Source organism: Dama dama, chromosome 12, assembly GCF_033118175.1.
Source record: "Dama dama isolate Ldn47 chromosome 12, ASM3311817v1, whole genome shotgun sequence".
Classification (NCBI taxonomy): domain Eukaryota; kingdom Metazoa; phylum Chordata; class Mammalia; order Artiodactyla; family Cervidae; genus Dama; species Dama dama.
Window position 1 is genome coordinate 82,377,466 of NC_083692.1, and position 8,510 is coordinate 82,385,975.

The following is an 8,510-nucleotide window of genomic DNA, read 5'->3' on the forward strand; positions in this document are numbered from 1 at the left end:
AACTCTGGGATAGTGAAAGACAGGGAAGCCTGGCATGCCACGGCCCATGGAGTCGCAACGAGTCAGACATGACTTAGTGACTGAACAACAATGACTGTGTATATTGCAATTCACCTACTTTAAGAAATAGTTTGGGGAACTTGCCTGGTGATCCAGTGGTTAAGACTCCATGCTTCCAATGCAAGGGGTGGGTATCAAGGAACCAAGATGCCACGAGGTGCAGCCAAAAAAAATAAAAAGAGCAGCAGCAATTTGGGATCCCCAGTGTGTGCTACCACCTCCACCTTCCAGACTCATGGGACCCGAGAGGAGCATGGCCACGGCCAGTGGAGCGAGTGGCTTGAGCATAGGCTGCTACTACCTGGAGCAGCTGTGGAAACAATATCATGATGGCTGCTTATGTTCCCTGTTGCTCCCTGCAGAATCCCAGAGCTCTGCTCTTGCACTGAGTGAGTTCAATGCAGAACTAGATCAGGCTGGTTAAAGACTCGGTCTCTGAGGAAACAATTGGACTGATGCGAATGCAGTTTTGAAAAGCAAAACAAAACAAAACAAAAACTGTGGACTATATATACTGTGATAATCCACCCCATTAGCCTGTGGCTACTGAGCTGTGGAAGGTCTGCGCACCAGCAAAGCAGGCCCTGTTTCTGGGCCCCAGACTGACTTCACATAGCCCCAGTAAGGTTAGAAAACCAGGCCCCCACACTGGTCACTGAGAGGGAAAAGTGGATGGGAGGCTGCTGTCAAAAGACATAATCTGATCAAAAATGGCTTCTAAAAATTATTGATGAAGAAGAAAAAAATTGGATGACAAAGTATATAATAATATGTAGAAACCGGAAAATTAGGATGAAAACACACAGAGCTCTCTTCTTTATTTAACACTAGAAATACTGGGTATATAGTCTCGGTGCAGTTCACGCTGCAAATGACACTGGAAAAGCACAAGGTATTGTCATATGCTTAAGAGCTAAGTACTATCGGCTTTCTCAAAAGCTCAGCGGTGAAGAATCCCCCTGCCAATGCAGGTTTGATCCCTGGTCCAGGAAGATCCCACATGTCACGGAGCAATTAAGTCTATATGCCACAACTATCAAGATTGCACTCTAGAGCCCAGGAGCCGCTACTACTGAGCCCGCATCCCACAACTAGCCTGTGTGCTCTAGAGCCCCGTACTGGGGAACAAGAGAAGCCACTGCAATAAGTCCTTGCATCACACAAAGAAAGAGCAATGTACTATCATAGTAGCAGAAGGATGATGTTCCTTCCCTTGGATATTCGTGTGTTTGATGAATACAACATGTGGTATTTCACAAGAGAACTTTCTACAGAAGGACCAATGATAAAAATGTGAGAGACATAATATATGTCATTACTAGCCAGGCACACTTGCACTTAAGGCATTCTGGATCCTTCCACAAAAGCAAAAGTGAAAACTTCCTGCCTTTTATCAGGATTCTTTGGAGGACTATTTAAAGAAATTCAATAAATAGGTGGATTTTAACATATTCTATCCATCTTGGCATCAAAGATGGCACTAGTGGTAAAGAACCTGCCTGCTGGTGCAGGAGACATAAGAGATGTGGGTTCGATCCCTGGGTCGGGAAGATCCCCTGGAGAAGGAAATGGGAACCCACTCCAGTATTCTGGCCTGGAGAATCCCATGGACAGAGGAAACTGGCTACAGTCCATGTGGTTGCAAATAGTCAGACACAACTGAAGTGACTTAGCACGCACCCATCTTGACAACAGAAAAACACATTACTTTCATTATCATTGTGTATTTAGTCGCAGAGAAAAAGATATAAAATAAGTTTATGGTACTGAAAAAACAATTTTGGTTGGGAAAAAACAAGACATGAAAAAGTGTTAACTACAAAGAAAAATTTTGATAGATTATACTGAAATTATGAACTTCTGTTCACCAGAAGATAACCATTGAGAGAGAAAAAAGACAATCCACAGAGTGGGGTAAAATATTGCAACTCTTATATCTAACAAAGGGCTTGTAGCAAGAATATATATTCAGAACTCTTTCAAGGGACTTCCCTGGTGGTCCAGTGTTTAAGAATCCACCTTGCAATGCAGGGGATGAGAGTTCAATCCTGGTCAGGGAACTAAGATCCCACATGCCGAGGTGCAACTAAGCCAAACTAGAGAGTTCATGCACCACAAGGAAGATCCTGTGTGCCACAACTAAGACTTGATGCAGACCAAAAGGAAAAAAAAAAAAACTCTTACAAATCAATAGGAAAGAAAGCAACCTACTAGGAAAATGGCAATTGATGCTTTGCAATATATCAAAATGGGCAATAAACATACAAAAAGGAGCTCAACTTCATTAGTCATCAGGAAAATGCAAACTAAAACCATAATGCAATAACACTACGCTTCCATCAGAATGACTCAAATGAAAAAGCATCAGCAAGTATGGGTAGCAACTGAACTCTCATATGTGTCTTTTGGTGTGTAAATTGGTATAGTCACATTGAAAAACTGCTTGGCAGTATCTTCTGGAGGTGAATAAGCACATTTCCTTTTCAATCTAGTGTGTGAGTGTGCTCAGTCACTCAGTTGTGTCCAACTCTTATCAACCCAATGGACTGTAGTGTAGCCCGCTAGGTTCCTCTGTCCATGGAATTTTCCAGGCAAGAAAACTGGTCTGCATTGCCATTTCCTTCCCCAGAGGATCTTCTGGACCAGGACTGAAACTGCATCTCATGCATCTCCTGCATTGGCAGGCAAATTCTTTACCACTGCACCACCTGGGAAGCCATGGGTAGGGCAGGTATGCAAAAGGAAATTGTCCTCATGTCTACCAAAAGACAGGTATCATACATGTCATATGTTTTCCCAGCAGTACTGTTTTATTTTTTTAGTACTTTTCATAATAGCCCCCAGTTGGAAAGTACTAGTAGCTGGGTAGAAAAATGGAAACTTGTGGTAAACTCATGCAAGGAAATAGTATATAGCAATATGAGTAATCTACAAGCACATGAGAAATATGAATAAATCTCATAAATGTAATGCTGAGCAAAAGAAGCCAGACTTAAATGGTACATAGGTATGATTCCACTCAAATAAAGTCTAAAGCTAGCAAAACTAATCAGTGTGGTCAGAAGTCAGAAATACTGTGGCAGAACATCCCTGGTGCTCCAGTGACTAAGACGCCATGCAGGGGGCCCCGAATTCGATCCCTGGTCAGGGAACTAGATTCTGCATGCCACAACTAAGAGTTCAAATGCTGAAACTATAAAAAAAAAAATCCTGCTGCAACTAAAGATCCTGCATGTTGCAAGGAAGATTAAAGATCCCACATTCCACAATTAAGACCCAGTGCAGCCAAATAAATAAATAAATATTTTAAAAAAGAAAAATCAATCTTCTATTAAAAGAATAATTAAAAAAAAGAGATACCCTTGGGAGGAGAATGACTAGGGACCAAGAGGGGACATGCAGAGGACTTTTGGAGTGCTGGAGATGTTCTATTTCTTGATCTAGACACTGACTACTAGAGTTCTATATGCATATTATACTTTAATAAAAAGTTAGATACATATATCAAGAATCTTTTTTAAAATCAAGAATCTTTAAAATGTATCTTTTGTCTTGGTAAGTTCACCTCTAGGAATCTATAAAATCAATATTTTATTGTTACAGATTATTCATATAACCTTATCTACTAGGAACTGTGCTAGGTGTTTTACATATATTAACCTACTTGACTTTGTGAACCAAAATTTTCCATTTGATTTCCTAATGTGTTATTGCTAACATATAAATATAAAAGATTTCTTTTTCTATATATTTATCTTTTATCAGGTCTTGACTGAAATTATTTTCATTCTAATAGTTTCGTTGGATAATTCTCGAATTTTCTAAGTAGACATCACTATTATCTGCAAATAAAGATAATTCTGTTTCTTCCTTTACAAAATGTATCTTATTTCATTGATTAGACAGCTTTATTCAGTTCAGTCGATCAGTCGTGTCCGACTCTTTGCGACCCCATGAATCGCAGCACGCCAGGCCTCCCTGTCCTTCACCAACTCCCGGAGCTTATTCAAACCCATGTCCACCGAGTCAGTGATGCCATCCAACGATCTCATCCTCTGTCGTCCCCTTCTCCTCCTGCCCCCAATCCCTCCCAGCATCAGGGTCTTTTCCAATGAGTCAACTCTTTGCATGAGGTGGCCAAAGTACTGAAGTTTCAGCTTCAGCATCAGTCCTTCTAATGAACACCCAGGACTGATCTCCCTTAGGATGAACTGGTTGGATCTCCTTGCAGTCCAAGGGATTCTCAAGAGTCTTCTCCAACACCATAGCTCAAAAGCATCAATTTTTCAGCACTCAGCTTTCTTCACAGTCCAACTCTCACATCCATACACGACCACTGGAAAAACCATAGCCTTGACCAGACGGACCTTTGTTGGCAAAGTAATGTCCCTGCTTTTTAATATGCTGTCTAGGTTGGTCATAACTTTCCTTCCAAGGAGTAAGCGTCTTTTAATTTCATGGCTGCAATCACCACCTGCAGTGATTTTGGAGCCCCCAAAAATAAAGTCTGACACTGTTTCCACTGTCTCCCCATCTATTTCCCACAAAGTGATGGGACCAGATGCCAAGATCTTAGTTTTCTGAATGTTAAGCTTTAAGCCAACTTTTTCACTCTCCTCTTTGACTTTCATCAAAAGGCTTTTTAGTTCATCTTCACTTTGTGCCATAAGGGTGGTGTCATCTGCAGATCTGAGGTTATTGATATTTCTCCTGGCAGTCTTGATTCCACCTTGTGCTTCTTCCAGCCCAGTGTTTCTCATGATGTACTCTGCATATAAGTTAAATAAGTAGGGTGACAATATACAGCCTTGACGTACTTCTTTTCTTATTTGGAACCAGTCTGTGGCTCCATGTCCAGTCCTAACCGTTGCTTCCTGACCTGCATACAGGTTTCTCAAGAGGCAGGTCAGGTGGTCTGGTATGCCCATTTCTTTCAGAATTTTCCACAGTTTATGGTGATCCATACAGTCGAAGGCTTTGGTGTAGTCAATAAAGCAGAAATAGATATTTTTCTGGAACTCTTTTAGTTTTTCGATGATCCAGCGGATGTTGGCAATTTGATCTCTGGTTCCTCTGCCTTTTCTAAAACCAGCTTGAACATCTGGAAGCTCTCAATTCACGTATTGCTGAAGCCTGGCTTGGAGAATTTTGAGTATTACTTTACTAGCGTGTGAGATGAGTGCAACTGTGTGGTAGTTTGAGCATTCTTTGGGATTGCCTTTCTTAGGGATTGGAATGAAAACTGACCTTTTCCAGTCCTGTGGCCACTGCTGAATTTTCCAAATTTGCTGGCATATTGAGTGCAGCATTTTCACAGCATCATCTTTCAGGATTTGAAATAACTCAACTGGAATTCCATCACATCCACTAGCTTTGTTCGTAGTGATGCTTTCTAAGACTCACTTGACTTCACATTCCAGGATGTCTGGCTCTAGGTGAGTGATCACACTATTGTGATTATCTGGGTCATGAAGATCTTTTTTGAACAGTTCTTCTGTGTATTATTGCCACCTCTTAATATCTTCTGCTTCTGTTACGTTCCATCCCATTCCTGTCCTTTATCGAACCCATCTTTGTGTGAAATATTCCCTTGGTATCTCTAATTTTCTTGAAGAGCTCGCTAGTCTTTCCCATTCTGTTGTTTTCCTCTATTTCTTTGCATTGATTGCTGAGGAAGGCTATCTTATCTCTCCTTGCTATTCTTTGGAACTCTGCATTCAAATGGGAATATCTTTCCTTTTCTCCTTTGCTTTTCACTTCTCTTCTTTTCACAGCTGTTTGTAAGGCCTCCTCAGACAACCATTTTGCCTTTTTGCATTTCTTTTCCATGGGGATGGTCTTGATCCCTGTCTCCTGTACAATGTCACAAACCTCTGTTTATTGTTCATCAGGCTCTCTGTCTATCAGATCTAGTCCCTTAAATCTATTTCTCACTTCCACTGTATAAAGGTATTTGATTAGGTCATACCTGAATGGTCTAGTGGTTTTACCTACTTTCTTCAGTTTAAGTCTGAATTTGGCAATAAGTAGTTCATGATCTGAGCCACAGTCAGCTCCCGGTCTTGTTTTTGCTGACTGTATAGAGCTTCTCCATTTTTGGCTGCAAAGAATATAATCAGTCTGTACTACCAGCAGCTCTATGCCAATAAAATGGACAACTTGGAAGAAATGGAAAAATTCTTAGAAAAGTATAACTTTCCAAAACTGAACCAGAAAGAAAAAGAGGATCTTAACAGACACATCACAAGCAAGGAAATCGAAACTGTAATCAGAAATCTTCCAGGAAACAAAAGCCCAGGACCAGATGGCTTCACAGCTGAATTCTACCAAAAATTTAGAGAAGAGCTAACACCTATTTTACTCAAACTCTTCCAGAAAATTGCAGAAGAAGGTAAACTTCCAAACTCATTCTATGAGGCCACCATCACCCTAATTCCAAAACCAGACAAAGATGCCACAAAAAAAGAAAACTACAGGCCAATATCACTGATGAACATAGATGCAAAAATCCTTAACAAAATTCTAGCAAACAGAATCCAACAACATATTTAAAAAATCATACATCATGACCAAGTGGGCTTTATCCCAGGATTGCAAGCATTCTTTAATATCTGCAAATCAATCAATGTAATACACCACATTAACAAATTGAAAGATAAAAACCATATGATTATCTCAATAGATGCAGAAAAAGCCTTTGACAAAATTCAACATCCTCTTATGATTAAAACTCTCCAGAAAGCAGGAATAGAAGGAACATACCTCAACATAATAAAAGCTATATGTGACAAACCCACAGCAAGCATTACCCTCAATGGTGAAAAATTGAAAGCATTTTTCCTGAAATCAGGAACAAGACAAGGGTGCCCACTCTCACCACTACTATTCAACATAGTTTTGGAAGTTTTGGCCACAGCAATCAGAGCAGAAAAAGAAGTAAAAGGAATCCAGATAGGAAAGAAGAAGTGAAACTCTCACTGTTTGCAGATGACATGATCCTCTACATAGAAAACCCTAAAGACTCTACCAGAAAATTACTAGAGCTAATCAACGAATATAGTAAAGTTGCAGGATATAAAATTAACACACAGAAATCCCTTGCATTCCTATACACTAACAATGAGAAAACAGAAAGAGAAATTAAGGAAACAATACCATTCACCATTGCAACAAAAAGAATAAAATACTTAGGAGTATATCTACCTAAAGAAACAAAAGACCTATACATAGAAAACTATAAAACACTGATGAAAGAAATCAAAGAGGACACAAACAGATGGAGAAATATACTGTGTTCATGGATTGGAAGAATCAATATTGTCAAAATGGCTATACTACCCAAAGCAATCTATAGATTCACTGCAATCCCTATCAAGCTACCAACAGTATTTTTCACAGAACTAGACCAAAGAATTTCACAATTTGTATGGAAATACAAAAAACCTCGAATAGCCAAAGTAATCTTGAGGAAGAAGAATGGAACTGGAGGAATCAACCTGCCTGACTTCAGACTCTACTACAAAGCCACAGTCATCAAGACAGTATGGTACTGGCACAAAGACAGAAATATAGATCAATGGAACAGAATAGAAAGCCCAGAGATAAATCCATGAACATATGGACACCTTATCTTTGACAAAGGAGGCAAGGATATACAATGGAAAAAAGACAACCTCTTTAACAAGTGGTGCTGGGAAAACTGGTCAACCACTTGTAAAAGAATGAAACTAGAACACTTTCTAACACCATACACCAAAATAAACTCAAAATGGATTAAAGATTAAATGTAAGACCAGAAACTATGAAACTCCTAGAGGAGAACATAGGCAAAACACTCTCCGACATAAATCACAGCAGGATCCTTTATGACCCACCTCCCAGAATATTGGAAATAAAAGCAAAACTAAACAAATGGGACCTAATGAAACTTAAAAGCTTTCGCACTACAAAGGAAACTATAAGTTAGGTGAAAAGACAGCCCTCAGATTGGGAGAAAATAATAGCAAACGAAGCAACAGACAAAGGATTAATCTCAAAAATATACAAGCAACTCCTGAAGCTCAATTCCAGAAAAATAAATGACCCAATCAAAAAATGCGCCAAAGAACTAAACAGACTTTTCTCCAAAGAAGACGTACAGATGGCTAACAAACACTTGAAAAGGTGCTCAACATCACTCATTATCAGAGAATGCAAATCAAATCCACAATGAGGTACCATTACACGCCAGTCAGGATGACTGCTATCCAAAAGTCTACAAGCAATAAATGCTGGAGAGGGTGTGGAGAAAAGGGAACCCTCTTACACTGTTGGTGGGAATGCAAACTAGTACAGCCACTATGGAGAACAGTGTGGAGATTTCTTAAAAAACTGGAAATAGAACTGCCATATGACCCAGCAATCCCACTTCTGGGCATACACACAGAGGAAACCAGATCTGAAAGAGACAC

The 8,510-nt window shown here is 39.8% G+C and overlaps 1 pseudogene; it reads left to right on the top strand.

The window, feature by feature from the left end:
- The first annotated feature begins 367 nt into the window (after window positions 1-367).
- On the top strand, window positions 368-1,791 carry LOC133067114 (NADH dehydrogenase (ubiquinone) complex I, assembly factor 6-like; annotated as a pseudogene).
- Window positions 1,792-8,510: the final 6,719 nt, after the last annotated feature.